Source organism: Geotrypetes seraphini, chromosome 1, assembly GCF_902459505.1.
Source record: "Geotrypetes seraphini chromosome 1, aGeoSer1.1, whole genome shotgun sequence".
Taxonomy (NCBI): domain Eukaryota; kingdom Metazoa; phylum Chordata; class Amphibia; order Gymnophiona; family Dermophiidae; genus Geotrypetes; species Geotrypetes seraphini.
The window spans coordinates 356,346,362-356,367,178 of NC_047084.1; the positions used below are offsets into that span (position 1 = coordinate 356,346,362).

A 20,817-nucleotide genomic window follows, 5' to 3' on the forward strand; every position below is an offset into this window, starting at 1 on the left:
CGTTAATGTAACGGGCTTAAAGACTAGTATGAATAAGAAACCCATAACAGGCTTGAGAGATATTTGGAGCATTGAGATTAAGTAGCAGATTTCTGTGACTCAATGGCCACGGATTTGGACTTGGAGGATGAGATGTACAGCGTCAGCATCTATGAGACAAACATGGGCTTTTTTGTTGCATAGAGGTTTTTGGACCCCTGTTAGATTACAAAAGTTAGATAGTTCAAAATCTAATAGATGCTGGCACTGTCATTTAGACATTTACACATCTAGGAAAGGGGGGTAGGGTGGGAGGGAGAAGGTTAGTGTATAGGGACTGGTTTATTAATGTTTTGTAAGAATTAATGTATGATTATTTTCAATAAATTGAAATCAGGGGGTGAAAATGATTCTTAAGTATTTTATTGTTGGGTGTAAGTCCTGTGTTTCAAATAACTTGAAAATGAATTTTTGTATGCACTGTTTTTGATTTAAAAATGAATATATATATAGATATAGATATATATATCCTATATAATAAAACCCTAGCTGCGCATGCGCACTCCCACCTGCGTGTTCCATTTTCCCTGTTCCGTGAGATGTAAGTCTGTGGTGGCAGGAGTGCGCATGTGCAGGTCCCCAGCCTTACCGCGCCTAACTACACTTGCCGGCAGGACTGGCCGCCAGCACTGGACTTCCTGCTCTGCTAAAAGTAAGTTCTTCGCCTTGCCGCCCCCCCTCCCTTCCCTTCCCGTGGTCCCGACTTCAAACCTATGAACTCCAGCAGCGTCTGCATCACTCTACACACACTGCTTCGGGGCCGTAGAGTCGGCAAATTTGGAGTCGGGACCGTGGAAAGGGAAGGAGGGGGGGGGGGCAGCGGCAAGGGAATACAAGAACCGTTAATGTAACAGGCTAAAATACGGGCAAGCTGTATGCACTGCGAGGGGAGGGGGTTAGGAAAACACCCAAGAACTAAGAAACATCTTTGATGCTTCTTAGGAATGGTGGGATATTATAGGAAGTTCATACCAACTTTGCTAACAAAGCCAACTGTTTAACTGACTTTTTACAGAAGTCTCAACCTAATAAGGAACAATGGGATGAGAAAACCAATTGGGCATTCACACAGCTCAAAAAAGCCCGATACCAGGAACCTGACCTGAAAAATGTAAACTTCAGTCAAGAATTCATCCTATAAACAGATGCATCTTGAGTAGGCATGGGCAGTGTTCTGAGTCAGGGCATTCGAGAGGATGAGCACCCTATTCTTTATCCTAGCCGTAAAATGTCTCAGACCAAGCAGTGATGCTCTACTATCGAAAGTGCCTGGCTGTAAAATGGCAGCAGTATCTCTTAGGACAAATATCAGGAAGTTCTGTTTCACGCAGTGAGTGGAGGACACCTGGAATGCTCTCCCAGAGGAGGTAATTGCGGAATCCACCATTCTAGGATTTAAGGGGAAACTAGATGCACATCTCCTTCTGAGTCAATGTGGTAGCTAGGAAATATTTTCTTTCCTGCTATACAAGCAACCATATTAGATCCTAACCGACCCTCAGTGGCACCACTCAGGACTCAAACTTTTCATTGTCCTGAGCTTTACGTGTCTGCTCGTCACTGGGTCTAATGATCTTTTTCATAGAGCTAAATATTTTTCTTAAACTTTTTAACTTTTTATTCTTTTATATTTTTATAGTTTTATACTTAGCTTAAAACTGTGGCTAAGTCCTCTTGGCTCAAGATGTCAGCATTTATAAGGGATGTCATAGCTGACATGTTTCGCCTAAATAGCTTTTTCAAGGCTTCATCCCTCTTTACCGCCGACAACCACTGTAACCGCCACAGTGGTAGTCCTTTGCAAGTAGAAAGCCAAAGCACGCTTATAGTCCAGAGTATTAAAAGCTGTTTCTCCAGGATGAGAATGAGGCTTTTGAAAAAACACTGGAAGTATAAAGGATTGATTAGGTAAGAATTTAGGATGAGTATGGAGGACTACCTTGTCATGATGGAACACTGTGAAAGACAGGTCCACTACTAAAGCTTGAAGCACACTGACATTGTGAGCAGACATGAGAGCAATGAGCAAACCCACTTTCAAAGTGAGATATTTGAAATGAGCTTAACCCATTGGTTCAAAAGAAGGCTTCATCAATTGAGCAAGAACAACATTGAGATCCCAAACCACTGGAGGCAGTTTAAGAGGTGGTTTGGCAATGAAAAGTCCTTTCATGAATCTGGAAACCACAGGATGAGCAGAGAGGGGTTTCCCTTTGAGAGGCTGATGAAAAGCAGAAACTGCACTGAGATAGACTCTAATGGATGTGGATTTGAGGCCTGATTGAGATAAACTGAAGAGAAGGAGGTAGATTGAGGCTCCTTGTGATGAATGATGCACCAAGCAGAAAATCTAGTCCATTTCTGGTTGTAACATTGTCTAGTGGTAGGCTTTCTGGAAGCCTCTAAAAAGTCCTGTACAGATTGAGAAAACTGTAGAGTGGCAGTTAGGTTGAAAGGTACCAAGCCGTCAGGTGCAGAGACTGCAGGTTGGGATGAAGTAGCGACCCCTGACTCTGTGTAAGCAGAGAGGGAAACGCTGGTAGAAGTAGTGCCTCCCTGATGCTGAATTGAAGTAGAAGGGAGTACCATGGTTGTCTGGGCCACCGAGGAGTTATCAGAATCATGGTGGAATGGTCTCGTTTGACCAGAGTCTTGAGAATGAGAGAGAATGCATAGAGAAACTGATTCGTCCATTCCAGAAGAAAAGCATCTGCCTCGAGGCGGTAAGGAAAGTATATCCTGGAGCAGAATTGAGGCAGTTTGTTGTTGTGGGGAGACGCAAAAAGATCTATCTGCGGAATCCCCCATTGTGAAAAAACGTGACAGAGAGGTGAAGAATTGAGTGTCCATTCGTGAGGTTGTAGTAGACGACTCAATTTGTCCACCAGACAGTTTTTCTCGCCTTGAATGTAGACAGCTTTCAGAAAGGTGTTGTGAAGGATTACCCAATTCCAAACCTTCTGAGCTTCCTGGCAAAGAGGGAGAGATCCTGTGCCTCCCTGCTTGTTGACGTAGTACATGGTGACTTAGTTGTTTGTACGAATGAGTACTATTTGATCGTGAAGAAGATGCTGAAAAGCTTTGAGAGTGTTGAAGATCGATCTGAGTTCCAACAGATTGATATGACACTGACGATCCATGCTGGACCAATGGCCTTCAGTACGGAGACCATCGAGATGAGCCCCCCATTCATAGGTCAAAGAATCTGTGGCGAGGACCTTTTGATGAGGGGGCATTTGAAACAGTAAACCTCTGGAGAGATTGGAAGAGAGTATCCACCAGTAGAGAGAATGTTTCAACGAAGGAGTCACTGTAATGTGTTGAGAGAGTGGGTCGAAAGCCTGCGCCCACAGAGATGCCAGGATCCACTGAGGAATTCTGAGGTGAAGTCTGGCAAAAGAAGTCACGTGAATGGTGGAAGCCATGTGACCTAGGAGAAACATCATGTGTCTTGCTGAAATCAAAGGTAGGGAAGACATTCTGTGGCAGAGTTGAATAAAAGCATCCTGACATTGTTGAGAAGGAAGGCTCTGAGTTGCACCGTGTCCAGTACAGCTCCTATGAACTGTAAAGTCTTAGAGGGCTGTAGCTGGGACTTTAGAAAGTTGACTTCGAAGCCCAAACTTTGGAGGAACCACGTAGTCCGTTGGGTCGCTACAATAACCCCCTGAGATGTTGAATCTTTGATGAGCCAATCGTCCAGGAATGGAAAAACCTGCAGATCATGATTTCGCAGAGCTGCTGTAACCACCACCAGGCACTTTGTGAAGACTCTGGGAGATGATGCCAGGCCGAAGGGTAGCACTCTGTACTGAAAGTGATGATTTCCTACCTGAAATCTGAGGAACTTGCGAGAGGCTGGATGAATGGAAATGTGAGTATAAGCCTCTTTGAGATCTAGAGAGCATAACCAATCGTTCTGATCTAGAAGGGGATATAGGGATGCCAGAGACAGCATTCAAAATTTTTCTGACAAGAAATTTGTTGAGTACTCTGAGATTCAAAATAGGTTGCAGATCTCCTGTCTTCTTTGGAACTAGGAAGTAACGGGAGTAAAACCCTGTGCTCTGCTGTTCTAGAGGAACCTTCTCGATGGCACGGAGATGAAACAGAGCCTGAGCTTCCTGAAGAAGAAGGGTGGTCTGCGATGGATTGGAAGGATACTCTCTTGGAGGCAGATTGGGAGGAATCTGTATAAAATGAAGAGAGTAACCTTCCTTGATGATTGAGAGAACCCAGAGGTCTGAAGTAATGAGCTCCCATCGTTGGTAAAAAAAAAAAAAAAGATGGGCACGACCCCCAATGGGTAGAGAGGATAGAGGCAGAACGATTGAGGTGATGCTTTGTATTAGATGGTCAAAAAGACTAAGAGGCCTTGGGTGCAGCAGGAGTCTGAGTCTTTTGCTGCCATTGTTGTTGCTGCTGTTGTTTCTTAGGGGGAGCCCTTGAATAAGGAGCCACCCGTTGAGGAAAGCGCTTCTGATATGATGGAAGAGGACTGGGATCCTTAGCAGCAGAAGACTTGGGCTTTGGCCTAATGATGGAAGCAAATTTCTTATACTCAGCTAAACATTTGGTAGCTGCTTCGATAGAGTCATCAAATAACTCAGTGCCCTGACAAGAGATGTTGGCCAGACGATTTTGAAGATTCAGATCCATTTCTACAGTGCGAAGCCAAGCAAGCTGGCGCATAGCCACTAAGAGAGCAGAGACCCTCGACGAAAGTTCAAATGCATCATGGGAAGACTGAAGAAGATGCATATGTAATTGAGCCAGAGTGTTACATAGCTGTTGAAACTCTGGAAGTCAATGTTGTGGAATATATTTAACAAAATCAGGCATGGTGTTAACCAAATGCTTGAGATAAGAAATGAAGACAAAATTGTAATTCAAAACTCTGGTTGCCATAAGTGAATTTTGATACAGGCGACGGCCAAACTTATCCATAGTTCCACCCTCTCTTCCTGGGTGGACTTTGGCAGGATTGGTTCTTTTTAAAGAAGACTCCACGAGAAGGGACTGATGGGATAATTGAGACTTTTCGAAGCCCCTGCAGTGGACCATCCTGTAGCAAGATTCCAACTTTGCTGGCACAGCAGGAATGGAATATAGTGTCTCAAGATTTTGTTTGAAGGTTTGAGAAAGAAGTCGATTAATGGGCAATTTTAGAGACTCCCTAGGAGGATGAGGCATGTCTATTTCTTCCAAATACTCCGTGGAGTATTTGGAGTCAGAGTCCAGAGTGATGTTCAGATCCTTACTCATTTGGTAGAGAAACTTGGAAAAGGATACCTGATCTGAAGAAGGATGGCCTCGTGAGGGAGAAGGCGCCTTGCATAGCAGAGAACGAAGGTGAAGCTTCTCTGGAGTATTAATATCTGATATCTGAATATGCAGGTATAGATGACTCACCGAGAGAATGTATGGAATGTCTCGCAGCAGAAGAACTTGAATGGCGAGAGTGGTAAGGCTCTGCAGGTGATCTTTTTAACTGAGGAGTTGGAGGCCTCGAAGAGTCTCGATGCCTGGATAAACTAGACCGGTCTCGGGAAGACCTAGTTCTCGATGGGTTCCTCGACAGATGTGGAGAACTGTTCCTCGAATCAGTCAGATCCTGTTTAGAGGAATGTCGAGGAGTTCTCGCCCTGTGCCTCGAAAAGGGCAATGCCTTATGTGAGGAAGGAAGGCTGGAAGTCTGAGATTGACATCAAGACACCAAAAAGGATTCAGCTCCTTGTATCGAGGTTTCTCGAGGCACTCACAAGGACTCAGCTCCTTGTATAGAATGCGTAGACTTCAGTCGATCCTTGCATAGAGTGTGTAGATTCAGCTCGAGGCACTCCTAAGGATTCGACTCCTTGTATAGTGAATAGTTTGAGCTTGAGGCTATGCCAAGGACTCGACTCCTTGTTTGACTGCTTAGTGCTCAGGCTGGACTGCAGGAAGCAGAGTCGAGGCAGAAGTGTATTAGGCAAGCATGTTACCAAACTCCTGATGCATAATAGTCTGGATCATAGCTTGCAAATGTGGAACCGAGACCTGAGGATCTGGCACATTTGACATGACTACAGTCTCCAAGGAAGAAGAGGAAGAATGATAACTCGATTTGGAGACGTTTCTTGGGTATCTTCAGGACCACCGAGTCTAAGGGTGACATGTCTGGAAGAGCTTGCTTAGCTACCTTGCCTGAGGGAGACAGTGAGGATAGCGTCTCCTCAGGAGAAGACTTAGCAGATTTGCTCAAGGATTTCCCAAACGATTAAGGTCGAGGTCGAGGTAAAAGGCGGAAGCCCTGTAGCAGATTTGACCGGATTCAGGGTCGAGGTTGGAGTTGCAGTCAGGGTGAGGACCTTAGACAAAGGTTTATCCATACCGCCGAATATCTTTTCCACCTGAACTCGACGTTTAATGGCTCGAGGTTGAAGAGTAATTCAGCGGGCACACGACTCCGGACAATGGTCAGGTCTAGACATTGAACACACCACATATGTGGGTCAGTGAGAGATATAGCGCGCAGGCAAGGACTACACTTCTTAAAGCTTGTGACCGGCCGGGACACAGACTGAAAAATAGCCATGGCGAAATCGAAGCCCTTAGGCTGAGGCCGCGGGGTAAGCCCCGCCGTGATACAAAATAAAAAAGACGAAATATATATATATATATATATATATATATATTTTTTTTTTTAGAAATGAAAACGTGCAAAAAACACAGCAACCCTGTAAGGAAAAATATACAGAAGCCGTGGTGAGAGAAGGCATGAAGTAGAACTAAGTCTAGAGGACTTCTCAGCTCCGCGGAAAACTGAGAACTGAGGAGACACTGAGGAGACGCGCCCTTCCTTGGGCGGGAAGGCACTCACGCATGCATGGTGTGGCAGTCGCAAATTTTCAAAATTTTACAAGCAAGTCTTTTTGCAAGGCTGTCCGCATCGGGGCTCCGTGGATGATGTCACCCACATGTGAGAATATGCTGCCTGCTTGTCCTGGGATAACCTTTGTTTCAGGCCAGAAAGGGGGGGGGGGGAGGAAGACAAAAAGGCCTAATAAGGGTATTGGGGAGAGCATCTATTTATAGAAAGGGGGGATTGTTCAACTGGACTTTGAGCTCACCTTACCTGTCCAAGGAATTAAGACCCTTGACCCAGAAACCCAGATAGGCAGAGCAGGTCTGGCTCTCAGGTGACCCTCGGTGTAAGCCTAAATTCCAATAAGCCAAAGTGAGCAGAAAGACCAGAATCATCCACATATCCACACAATTCAAGCGGACCCTCTAAAGGGCTAAGCCATAAACCAGAAAGTATCATACCCTGATGCCGGATCCCCAGGTCCAGTGAAAACCAAAGAGACAGCCTCATTAACAAACATATCATGTACAGTTAATCCAAGTTCACCAAAATGACCAGTCGGGATGACTAGCTATCCTCCAAATAACCCAACCAAGAAATAGTTATGGCAGAACACATAGAGTGGGCCTGTCTTTTGGTCAGGGCTGTACAAGTACGTCAGTGTACGCCTAGTACACTGAATTCTCGCCTGCAAACTAGATAACTCTGCCACTCTACCACAAACTGGAACACAGCAGGACTGGATTCCCATTCTCCCAGGTCCAAATTCCTGCTGAGAAAATCTGCTTTCGCATTCTCTATTCCGGCTGTGTATGCTATTGAATCATCTGAAGATTGGTCTCCATCCTCCACTGGCTCCTCCAATGCCACCTCTGCTGTACACAGAAAAGCAGTATCCTGAGCAATCACTTAAACCAGGGGTGCCCACACTTTTTGGGCTTGCGAGCTACTTTTAAAATGACCAAGTCAAAATGATCTACCAACAATAAAATTTTAAAGCACACTGTACACAAAGCACACTGCACACATAGAAAATGTTAATCATCATTCCTATTCCAGGGTTTTTCAAAGAGATCAAAGCAGATGACTCTATGCACTGTCACCTCACTAACAACCATACAAAAACAGACAAATACCCCCCTCCCTTTTTACTAAACCACGATAGCAGTTTTTAGCGCAGGGAGCTGCGCTGAATGCCCAGCGCTGCTCTCGACGCTCATAGGCTCCCTGCGCTAAAAACCTCTATTGCGGTTTAGTAAAAGGGGACCACAGTGTAAAATATAGACAGCAGATATAAATTCAGATACATTTTGATCACTAAATTTAAAATAAAATCATTTTTTTTACCTTGGCTGGTGATTTCATGAGTCTCTGGTTGCACTTTCTTCTTCTGACTGTACATCCAATCTTTCTTCCCTTCTTTTAGCCTGTATGCTTCCCTCTTCTCCTGACCTCATCCCCCCCAACGTTTTCTTTCTCTCTCCCTGCCCTCTCTTTCTTTCTCTCTTCATGCCCCCTTTCTTTTTTTCTGTTTCTCTTCTTTACTTCTGTCTCCCTGCCTGCCCTCTTTCTCCCTCCCTGCCCTCCCCCAAGCCACTACCACTGCCGCTGCCATCGGATAACAGGCCCCCAAAGCCGCCCGCTGCCGGCCAAGCTCTCCCTGCTTCAGGCCCACCAGCATTCCTCTCCCCGATGTCAATTCTGCCGTCGGAGAGGAAGTTCCGTTGACCAGAACTTCCTCTCCGACGGCAGAATTGACGTCGAGGAGAGGAAGGCTGATCGGCCCAAGATCGACCTATTGGGAAAAATGCTGCCCGGTCCTGCCTTTGAGGAAACAGAAAGTAGGCAGGACCTGGCAGCAAGAAGAGCAAATCGCAAGCTTCACTGACCTGTCTCCCGCTTTAGCCCGCGAACGGGGCTCTAACATGTGCGTGCTGGCTTCCCTTCTAACCCCCCCCCCCCCGACATAACTTCCGGTTTCAGAGGGAAGAGAAGGGAAGCCGGTACAAGCACACGTTAGCCCCCGGAGCATTAGTTCTCCAAGCCGGTTTTTTTTTAAATGTTGAGCAGCGGCGGCAGCAGCAGAATTCAGGAGTGGGCCAGTCAGGAGGGGAAAAAAGAGAAGGGAAGAAGGGAACCCGCTCTGCGATCGACTGGGGTCGCCTGAGCGAGCAACCTGTCAATCGCGATCAACGTATTGGGCATCCCTGACTTAAACAGACAACTGACTAGGAGTCTTCCTCCCTCTTCTGGGAATAACTCTCCCAGCTCTGGAAACAGAAGGTTAGCCTTCTCTCTTCCTCAACATCCCAGTCTTCCAAATTGGAGCCCAGCTCTTATCCAACTGTTTCCCAGCCACCATATACCCTTGGGAGCCTGAAAATTACAAAGAAAAAGGTCCCAGGGGCCCACCTTAGACTTCCAGTCCAACCCCTGGATGAGGGAATTTGGAAACTTTCCAAAGTCCTCTGGGCCCAAGTAGCAAGGCCTTGGAAAAACTGAGGGCTTAAAATCACCAAAGTGCTTTGCATATACAGTAAAACCTTGGTTTGCAACCATAATTCATTCCAAAAACATGCTTGTAATCCAAAACATTAGTATATCAAAGCAAATTTCCTCAGTTTACTCCTCTACCCAAAAACTTTAATATAAAATACTGTATGTACTCGTATTGCAAGACCTTGCTTGTTAGAACAGTCACTATACTCCTGGAGTGTCAGAGAGAGAGAGAAGAACCATCGGCTCAGTTGTGATGTGTGTATACTGTATGTACTTGTATTGCAAGACCTTGCTTGTATATCAAGTTAAAATTTAATAAAATGTTTTGCAAAACATTTGCATACCAAGTTACTTGCAATCTAAGGTTTTACTTTACAGTTCAGGAGGCGGCTTTCTACAGCTCATCTGGGGTTGTGATGCCAAATTTTCCATTTAAGAAGCCATCCAGCCAGGATCAAAGACGGCCATGAGTTCTGACAGCAGTTCCTCAGCCATTGCAAGACATCTCAAGCACTGGTGCCTCCATCTCAACACATACACACACAAACCAGACACCTCACATCACATTCAAAGCATAAGAAGCCGACTACACTACTGATGCAATGGTTCCTGCAAGTCCACACCGCCGACCAATCTGTAGTGTTAGTCTACTGTTGCTACTGCTACATTCTGCTCCCGAGAGCGGCTTACTTGGGGATTTCCTTCTCTGCACTTATTCATGGGAATCAGGCTTTCCAAATGCTCCTACAGAGAGGCACATGCTAAGGGAAGGATAGCCACCTAAGAGAGGGTAGTGGAGAGGGGAGGGAATACTTATCCTCCCACCACTGGCAGTCTCCTCCAAGGGTGCCATAAGCCTCCTTCAACCAAAAACTATGCCCCAGGAAAAGGAATTATGCTTCACTGGCCCTTCTAAGCCATCTGCTAGAGCAGTAGTCTCAAACTCAAACCCTTTGCAGGGCCCATTTTGGATTTGTAGGTACTTGGAGGGCCTCGGAAAAAAAATAGTTAATGTCTTATTAAAGAAATGACAATTTTGCATGAGGTAAAACTTTTATTAAATTTTCAATTGCTTTATTAATTTAAATACATTTTAAAACATCTGTCGTATAATCAAATATAGTACAATACATTTCTTAATACATACTAAAAATATCAAATCATCTATATGTCTTCTATAATCCAACCCTCCCTTCCTCCCCACCTCTCCCCTCCCACCAAGGTGAGAGGATGTGTGCAGGAGATTCATAAGGTATAGAAATATAAAAAGCTATAATTCAAAGATCAATGTGAATACTCCCTTGGGAGCTAATCCAAATTTCAAATACACCCCAAATGGCATTATAACTATGTATCTGATTTCTCCGAAGAGCAGTCAATTTTGACATTTGTTGTATAAATTGGACTTTAGTCAACAGTACTCTGAACACTGGAAGATCTGGTTGTTTCCAAGCAGATGCCAGAACAAGTCGACCTGCTGTCATTATCAAATGTATCCATCTTTGCTGCTTGATAAACAGAGCAGCTGGTCCCACATTCAACAAGCAGCACTCCATAGTCATGGATATCGAAAGCAGTTACTTACCGTAACAGTTGTTATCCAGGTACAGCAGGCAGCTATTCTCAACATATAGGTGACGTCATCCAAGGAGCCCGGATGCGGACAGCCTCGCAAGCAGACTTGCTTATAGAAACGTAGAAGTTTCGAGTCAGCCGCACCACGCATGCGCGAGTACCTTCCCGCCCAGCGCAAGGCGAGTCTCCTCAGTTCAGATAGCTAGCAGAGAAGCCAACCAGGGGAGGCGGGTGGGTTGTAAGAATAGCTGCCTCCTGTCCCTGAATAACAACTGTTACGGTAAGTAACTGTGCTTTATCCCAGGACAAGCAGGCAGCCTATTCTCAACATATGGGTGACCTCCAAGTTAACCAGAATGGGATGGTGGGAGCGTTGGCAACTTAGGAGAATAAATTTTTAATACTCTATGGTCAAAATGGCCATCCCATCTGGAGAAAACATCCAGACAATAGTGAGAGTGAAAGTATGAACCGAGGACCAGGTAGCAGCTTTGCAAATTTCCTCAATGGGTGTAGATCTGAAGAAAGCTACTGAAGCTGCCATGGCTCTGACTTTGTGGGCTGACTCGATTCTGTAGTTGCACTCCAGCCTGGGCATAGCAAAAAGAGATACAAGCAGCCATCCAGTTGGAGATGGTACGCTTAGAGATTGGATGTCCCAACTTATTTGGATCGAAGGAGACAAAAAATTAAGGAGCAGTTCTGTGGGTTTGGTGCGTTCCAAATAGAAGGCCAAAGCACGTTTACAGTCCAGACTATGAAGAACCGATTCTCCAGGATGAGAATGAGGTCTTGGAAAAAAAACACTGGAAGTACAATAGATTGGTTGAGATGAAATTCTGAAATCACTTTAGGTAAGAATTTAGGATGAGTACGGAGGACCACCTGGTCACGATGGAAAACTGTGCTTGCAGCTCACTGACTCTTCGAGCAGATGTGAGGGCAATGAGAAAAATTACTTTCCAAGTAAGATACTTAAGATGAGCCGTAGACATTGGTTCAAATTGAGGCTTCATCAATTGAGCAAGAACAACATTGATATCCCAAATCACTGGAGGCGGTTTGAGAGAAGGTTTGATATTGAAAAGTCTTTTCATAAATCTGGAAACCACCGGATGAGCAGAGAGGGGTTTCCCTTCAATAGGCTGATGGAAAGCAGCAATTGCACTGAGATGGACTCAGATCGATGTAGACTTGAGGCCAAAGGTGGATAAGTGCAAAAGATAATCTAGAACAGAAGATAAGGAGGAATCTTGAGGCTCCTTATCATGAGAGATGCACCACGTAGAAAATCTAGTCCATTTTTGGTGGTAGCATTGTCTATTGGCAGGCTTTCTAGAAGCCTCTAAAATGTCTCTTACAGGTTGAGAAACTGAAGAGGAGTTATGTTGAGAGGTACCAAGTTGTCAGGTGTAGAGGCTGCAGGCTGGGATGGAGTAGAGATCCTTGACTCTGTGTAAGCAGAGGTGGAAAAACTGGTAGAAGGTATGGCTTCCTGCTTCTGAGTTAAAGTAGAAGGGAGTACCAAGGTTGTTTCGGCAACCGAGGAGCTATCAGAATCATGGTGGCATGATCGTTCTTCAACATGACAAGAGTCTTGAGAATGAGAGGGAATGTATACAGAAAAAGATTTGTCCATTCCAGTAGAAAAGCATCTGCCTCGAAGCGATGAGGAGAATATATCCTGGTGCAGAACTGAGGCAGTTTGTGGTTGTGGGGAGATGCAAAGAGATCTATCTGAGGTGTTCCCCACTGCGAAAAAATATGATGAAGAGATGAGGAATTGAAAGTCCATTCGTGAGGTTGCAGAAGACGACTCAATTTGTACGCCAAACAGTTTTTCACCTCTTGGATGTAAGCAGCTTTGAGGAAGGTGTTGTGGAGGATTGCCCAGTCCCAAACCTTCACAGCTTCTTGACAAAGGGAGGGAGATCCCGTTCCCCCCCCCCACCGTTTGTTGACATAGTACATGGCAACTTGGTTGTCCGTCCGAATGAAGATGTTGAAAAGCTTTAAGAGCATTGAAGATCGCTCTGAGTTCCAACAGATTGATGTGACACTGACGATCCGTACTGGTCCAGTGGCCTTGAGTACAGAGACCATTGAGATGAGCCCCCCCAAGCGTAGTTCCAGGAATCTGTTGTGAGGACTTTCTGATGAGGGGGCGTTTGAAACAGCAAGTCTCTGGCGAGGTTGGAAAAAAGAATCCACCAGCAGAGAGACTGTCTCAACGAAGAAGTGACTGTAATGTGTCAAGAGAGTGGGTCGCAAGCCTGCTTCCACTGAAATGCCAGGGTCCACTGAGGAATTCTGAGGTGAAGTCTGGCAAAAGGAGTCATGTGTACTGTGGAGGCCATGTGACCTAGTAGTACCATCATGTGTCTCGCTGAGATTGAAGAGCAGGAAGACACTGCCTGATAGAGTTGAAGAAGAGCCTCCAGACGTTATTGCGGAAGGAATGCTCTTAGTTGGATAGTGTCCAGAAAAGCTCTGATGAACTGTAGATTCTGAGAGGTCTAAAGTTGGGATTTGGGAAAGTTGATTTTGAATCCCAAGCTTTGTAGGAACCATGTAGTCCGTTGGGTCGGTACAATAATCCCCTGAGATGTTGAATCTTTGATGAGACAGTCGTCTAGATAGGAAAATACCTGAAGAGCATGGTTCCTTAGAGCTGCTGCTACCACCACCAGGCACTTGGTGAACACTTAGAAGATAAAGCAAGGCCATGTATTGGTAATGCAGATTCCCCACCCAAAATCTGAGGTACTGACGGGAGGTCAGATGAATAAGGATGTGAGTATAAGCCTCCTTGAGATCCAGAGAACATAACCAATTGTTCTGATCTAGAAGGGGGTATAGGGACTAAAAATTTGTTGAGAGCCCTGAGATCCAAAATGGGTCTCGGATTGCCTATCTTCTTCAGAACTAGGAGTAACGGGAGTAAAAAAAACCTGCTCTGCTGTTCCAAGAGAACTTCCTCGATGGCACAGAGACGAAGCAGAGCTTGAGTTTCCTGAAGAAGAAGGGCAGGCTGGGATGGATTGGAAGGATATTCTCTTGGAGGAAGCTCTGGTGGAACCTGAGTGAAATGAAGAGAGTATCCTTCCCTGATTATTGACAGCATCCAGAGGTCGGATGTAATGGTCTCCCATCGGTGGTAAAAATGATGGAGACGACATCCTAAGGGGGGAAGGAAGGACAGAGGCAGAATGATGGAGGTTATGCTCTGTTTAGACAGTCAAAAAGGCTGCGAAGCCTTAGGTGCAGCAGAAGGCTGAGGTTTCTGTTGCTTCTGTTGCTGCAGTTTCTTGAAAGGAGCTCGAGTGTAATGAGCCAACCTTGGAGTATAACGCCTCTGAAAAACTGGAGTAGGGCATGAATATTTTGCAGGAGCTGACTTTGGCTTTGGTCTGACAATGGAAACAAAAGATTTTTCATGATCAGACAACTTGATGGTGGCAGCCTCTATGGATTCATCAAAGAGGTCATTGCCCTGACAAGGAATGTTAGCCAGACGGTCCTGAAGATTAGGATCCATGTCAATAGTGCGAAGCCAGGCCAAGCGGCACATTGCTACAGAAAAAGCAGTAGCCCTAGCCGACAGCTCAAAGACATCATAAGATGACTGGAGAAGATGCAATCTGAGTTGTGACAGAGTAGCAGTGACTTTTTGGAACTCAAAATTTTTATGTTGATCCAGGTTCATCAGAAAACCTGGAAGAAGATCAATAAGGAACTTGAGATAAGTAACGAAAACAAAATTGTAATTGAGGACTTTGGAGGACATCATAGCATTTTGATATAGACGGCGTCCAAATTTGTCCATGGTCTTACACCCCCTTCCAGGATGAACTGTAGCATAGACCCTGGAAGGATGGATTCTTTTCAAAGAGGACTCCACAAGGAGGGATTGATGAGATAACTGTGAATTCTCAAACCCTTTACAATGCAGAGTTCTATACCTCGAGTCCAATTTGCCTGGAACAGCAGGTAGAGCATAAGTCTCCAGACAACGTTTGAAAGTTTGAGACAAAAGCTTGTTAAAAGGAAGCTTAAATGACTCTGCAGGAGGTTGAGGTAGATGCATGACCTCGAGATACTCCTTAGAGTATTTAGAACCAGCATCTAACTGAATTTCCAAGTCATCAGCCATCTGACGAAGAAAGAAAGAGAAAGACAGCTGATCCGCCAAGGCCCTGCCTCATGAGGGTCTCGATGGCCTTGAGAACGAAGGTGAAGCCTCTCTGGAGAAGTGGCAATCCAAAGAATATGGAGACTTGGAGAAGGCAATGGAAGCATCTGATTCCTCAGGGTCTGGAAGTGGTGACCTCGAGCGAGGAGTTGGAGGCCTCGAAGAGCTGGAAGGTCTGGAATGAGGCCTAGACTAAGAAGGCTGCTCTTCAGAAGAAGAACTGCACCTCGATGGATGTCTCAATGAAGGCCTCGATCGGCAATGAGAGTGGTGCCTGGAAGCAGGTCTTGAGGAGACTTCGCCCTATGTATGGAAACAGGCAATGCTGCTGGTGAATGGATAGGGCTAGAAGCTCTAGATCGAAAACACAGTGGATTGGATTGGGGAATCTCGAAGCACTCCAAAAGACTCTGCTCTTTGTATGGAGTGTGAGGATTCCTGTCGAGACACTCGCAAAGAATCTACTCCTTGCATAGAGTGTGAAGCTTCAGCTCAAGGGACTTGACCTCGCAGGAGACTGCTGATTGCCCAGGCTGGATTACAGGAGGCAGCATCGAGGCAGAACCATATTTGCTCAGTAACTGAACAAATTGCTGCTCCAACATGGTCTGAAGAAAAGCCTGCAAAGGTCGATCCGTGTCTAAAACCGGACCACTTGCTGAGGCTAAAGGCTCCAAGGTGGCAGTGAAGATGTGCTTGGACTTGGAGGTGTTGGAAAGCTTGAGGACCACTGCAGGAACCTTCTTCTTAGGTACTTAGGATCTCAGAGGAAGATAAAGTAGGTGTACTCGAGGCCAAAGACGATCCAAACGAGGACGGTCTGATGAGGCTCAAGGTCGGAGTCGTGGAAGCAGGAGGATCTTCCCTGGAAGGTGGGACCGAGGCAGCACTTGAGGTCGAGGGTGTCAGCAAAGAGTCCATGGTGAAAAGTTTTTCCACTAAAAAACTCGACGACGTTTAAGGGCTCAAGGTTGAAGAGTAGCACAGTGCTCACACGACTTCGGATTATGGTCAGGCCCAAGGCACTTGAGGCACCAGCGGTGTGGGTCCATGAGAGAAATTCCACGCTGGCATTGGCTACACTTCTTGAAGCCCGTGACTGGCCAGGACATAGGAGGGAAGATAGCCGCTGCGAAGTCGAAGCCCGCAGGCTGCGGCCAAGCGGCCTATCCCGCCAGTCGAATGAAGAAAAAAGTTAAATCTTTTTTTAAAAAAAACTGAAATAAAAGAAAGTAACAGCGATTTGTGACGTAAAAGAACACACACCGCGGTGAGAGAAGGTACAAAGCAACGAAGTTTAGTGCAGTGTCAAAGATGGACTTCTCGGCGCCGCGGAAAACTGAGAACTGAGGAGACTCGCCCTGTGCTGGGCGGGAAGGCACTCGCGCATGCGCAGTGCAGCTGACTCGAAACTTCTTCGTTTCTACAATTAAGTCTGCTTGCAAGGCTGTCCACATCTGGGCTCTGTGGATGACGTCACCCATATGTTGAGAACAGGCTGCCTGCTTGTCCTACAATGCCACCATATGTGTTCAAAAGTACCCACTTCCACACATCCTTGCCAACATTTATCCGACCCTTTCTCATACATAGCTCGCAGTCGCACTGGAGTGTAATACCAACAAAAAACATCTTATAGCCATTTTCTATCATATTACTAGCTATAGTACCATAAAGAAGGGAATGCATTATTTTAGACCATTCTTTATCAGTATAACATTTGCCAATGATCTTTTCCCAACGGCGTTTATATTTCAAATGGGAGTGGATATGCTCCTATTGTGCATTATATAATCTAGTGATACTGCCCCTCCCACTCTCTTTTATCCTAGCCCTCCCTAGATTCGACTGTTCAGCGATGACTTCTCTAAGGGCCATTTTTCTAATGAAACTTTCAATTTGTCTATAGTAAAATGGATCTCTCGGTAAGAGGCCATATTCTTCCATCAGCACTTCAAAGGGGACAATTTTCACATCCTCCAATAACTGATCCAATGTTTTAAGATCTTTCCATCCCCATAGATGGAAGGCCACATCAGCCTCACCTGAAGCAAAATTAGGCATATATATAATAGCTGCCTCCATGAAGTAAAACTATAGTTTATAAATCTTTCCTTTTGGCTAAGTCTTAATAATAATATTGTAATTTATAGCTAAAGAGACTGTTTTATTTTACTTTTGTGATTATGATAAGCATACTTAGGGCCTCAAAATAGTATCAAGCGGACCGCATGTGGCTCCCCGGGCCGCAAGTTTGAGACCACTGTGCTAGAGGCAGTGAAATACTTAAATGTTCTGTGCTGCACCAGTTCTTATACCAGTGACATGACTGGAAAATTCAGTTCTCTTCCTCCATTTGCTGGTAAGATGGCCTAGCAGGATGATGATAAATGCTTTCTATAATTTATGAAGATCTCTGAAAAAATATTTGTTAAGTTTTACTGTGACATTGAAATCTCAGCTCTTTGATGAAAATCACTATGTAAATATATATGATCTAAATTCCATTGTAAAATTGAATACAAGGCTCATTTTCACACTAGAATATTCTAAATTAATACTCTTAGAGGGGCATAATAAAAAAAAAAGTTCAAGTCCCCTTTTGGCTCTAGGCGCCCAAAGTAGGCAGCAGGTAAAATGTCCATTCTTGAAAAAACATCCAAAATGTGTTGCGGTTTTTCAAGAATGGCCTACCTGTACATTCAGGAGTTTAATCACCCAGACCGCCATTCATCTACTTTTAAGCCCTATTCTCTAAAAATAAAATCGTCCAAGTCCCAAATGCCCAAAACAAGACCTTTTAGTGTGGGAGGGACCAGTCCTTCACCTAAAACCATGATTCTCTAACGGGCGTCTGTCATAAGCGCAGGTTACAGAATCATGGAACCATCCCCCCACCCCCTCAATGATCGCGGCAGGAGGGATGCCCAGTCCCTCCTGCCTGGCACTCGCCAAGACCCCGTCCCCCCTATCTTTGCTGGCAGGAGAGATGCCCAATCTCTTCTGCCGGCACCCACAAACCCTCCCCGTAAGGATTGCAGCTGGAGGGATGACCAGTCTCTCCTGCCTGAACCCGCAACCCTGCCCCCCATTCTTCATCGGCAGGAGAAATGCCCAATCTCTCCTGCTGGCACCCCCTCCAATGATGGCGATAGGAGGGATGTCAGTCCCTCCTGCTGACAGCCCCCATTCCCCAAAAGTTTGCCGATACCACCCAAAAGTTCACCCCCTACCCTCCCCACCCCTGCCGGCAAAGATTGAAGGGATTCGCGGGTCCATGCAGCTGGAACTGGGCATCCCTCCTGCCGCGATCATTATTGGGACGGGGGATGGGTTGCCTGGACCACTGAGCTGATCGTGGCAGCCGCCCAATTCGGAACTTATACCTGTTTTGACTTGATCTACATCAAAACGTATAAGTTCCATCCAGGCAACCTTTTAAACTTTTCAATTATAGCTGACAGATGACTAAGTTTAGGTTGGCCCATGTCCCACTCACCTCCCACTCTATCCACTTCTCCAAAATGCCCCTTTTCACTCTGGGCGCACAGAGACAGGGAAAAGGCCTAAGCTGGTTTTAGATACGTCTAAAACTCTATTTGATTATCGGTACATGGATGACCTATCTTTTTGATTATCCAAGTGCCAATTTAGGTGGGATTTTAGACTTTTTTTTTTTAATTATGTACCTCTTCCTGTACAAGAAGAAAGCAAATCTAATTTTAAGAACTATTACAAAGCTATTACAAATTTCTTTTATATTTAGTTACTTTATAATTCATTTATGAACTAAGGTTGCCACCTAATGGAATGAAATAAAACTGTGTCCATTTTCTTTCATAAATTCAGGGTATAACATACCAGCATTCTTCATTGTAGTATAGGGAGCAAATGGCAGCTTCCATCAACTCTAGGTGTAGCTTCCCGATTCTCCTCCCCTAATACATATTCTTCCTTTGGGTCATTCCACATAGCACAGTTATTTACCGTAACAGATGTTATCCAGGGACAGCAGGCAGCTATTCTCACATATCGGTGACGTCATTAGCGGTTCTCGGATGCGGAAGCTCGCAAGCAGACTTGTTTGAAGAAACTAGAAGTTTTGAGTCGACCGCACCGCACCGAGCAGGCGCGAGTGCCTTCCCGCCCAGCGTAGGGCACATCTCCTCAGTTCAGATAGCTAGAAGAGAAGCCAACCAGGGGAGTTGGGTGGGTTGTGAGAATAGCTGCCTGCTGTCCCTGGATAACACCTATTATGGTAAGTAACTGTGCTTTATCCCAGGACAAGCAGGCAGCCTATTCTCACATATAGGTGACCTCCAAGCTAACCAGAATGGGGTGGTAGGAGCGTTGGCGAATTAGGAGAATAAATTTTGTAATACTGTTTGGCCAAACTGTCCATCCCGTCTGGAGAAATCATCCAGACAATAGTGAGAAGTGAAAGTATGAACCGAGGACCAAATAGCAGCCTTGCAAATTTCCTCAATAGGTGTAGATCTGAGGAAAGCTACTGAAGCTGCCATTGCTCTGACTTTGTGGGCTGTGACTCTACTGTGTAGGGGTAATCCATCCTGGGCATAGCAGAATGAGATACAAGCAGCCATCCAGTTGGAGATGGTACGCTTAGAAATAGGATGTCCCAACTTATTTGGATCAAAGGAGACAAAAATTGAGGAGCAGTTCTGTGTGGTTTGGTGCGTTCCAAATAGAAGGCCAAAGCACGTTTACAGTCCAGAGTATGAAGTGCTACTTCTCCAGGATGAGAAAGAGGCTTTGGAAAGAACACTGGAAGAACAATGGATTGGTTGAGATGAAATTCCGATACCACTTTAGGGAGCAATTTAGGATGAGTACGAAGAACCACTTTGTCATGATGGAACACCATGAAAGGTGGATCAGCAACTAAAGTTTGCAGCTCACTGACTCATCGAGCAGAAGTGAGGGCAATGAGAAACACTACTTTCCAAGTGAGATACTTCAGATGAGCCTTGCCAATTAGTTCAAATGGAGGCTTCAGCAGTTGAGCAAAGACAACATTGAGGTCCCAAACCACAGGAGGTGGTTTGAGAGGAGGTTTGACATTGAAAAGTCCTTTCATGAATCTGGAAACCACCAGATGAGCAGAGGGGGTTTCCCTTCAATAGGCTGATGGAAAGCAGCAATTGCACTGAGATGGACTCAGATCGATGTAGACTTGAGGCCAGAAGTTGATAAGTGCAAAAGATAATCCAAAACAGAAGATAAGGAGGAATGATGAGGCTCCTTATCATGAGAAAAACATCACGTAGAAAATCTAGTCCATTTTTGGTGATAGCATTGTCTAGTGGTAGTTTTCCTAGAAGCCTCTAAAATGTCTCCGACAGGTTGAGAAAACTGAAGAGGAGTTATGTTAGAGGTACCAAGATGTCAAGTGTAGAGACTGCAGGTTGGGATGAAGGAGAGATCCCTGGCTTTGTGTAAGCAGAGAAGGAAAAACTGGTAGAAGGTATGGCTCTCTGCTGCTGAGTTGAAGTAAAAGGGAGTACCAAGGTTGTTTCGGCCACCGAGGGAAATCAGAATCATGGTGGTATGGTCATTCTTCAACTTGACCAGAGTCTTGAGAATGAGAGGGAATGGAGGAAATGCATAGAGGAAGAAATTCGTCCATTCCAGAAGAAAAGCATCT

The 20,817-nt window shown here is 45.3% G+C and overlaps 1 protein-coding gene across 1 annotated transcript in view; it reads right to left on the minus strand.

Annotated features, from left to right (window-relative positions):
- CFAP299 (cilia and flagella associated protein 299) overlaps nucleotides 1-20,817 on the minus strand; it is a 569,941-nt gene that overhangs the window by 528,919 nt on the left and 20,205 nt on the right. The window lies entirely within an intron of this gene.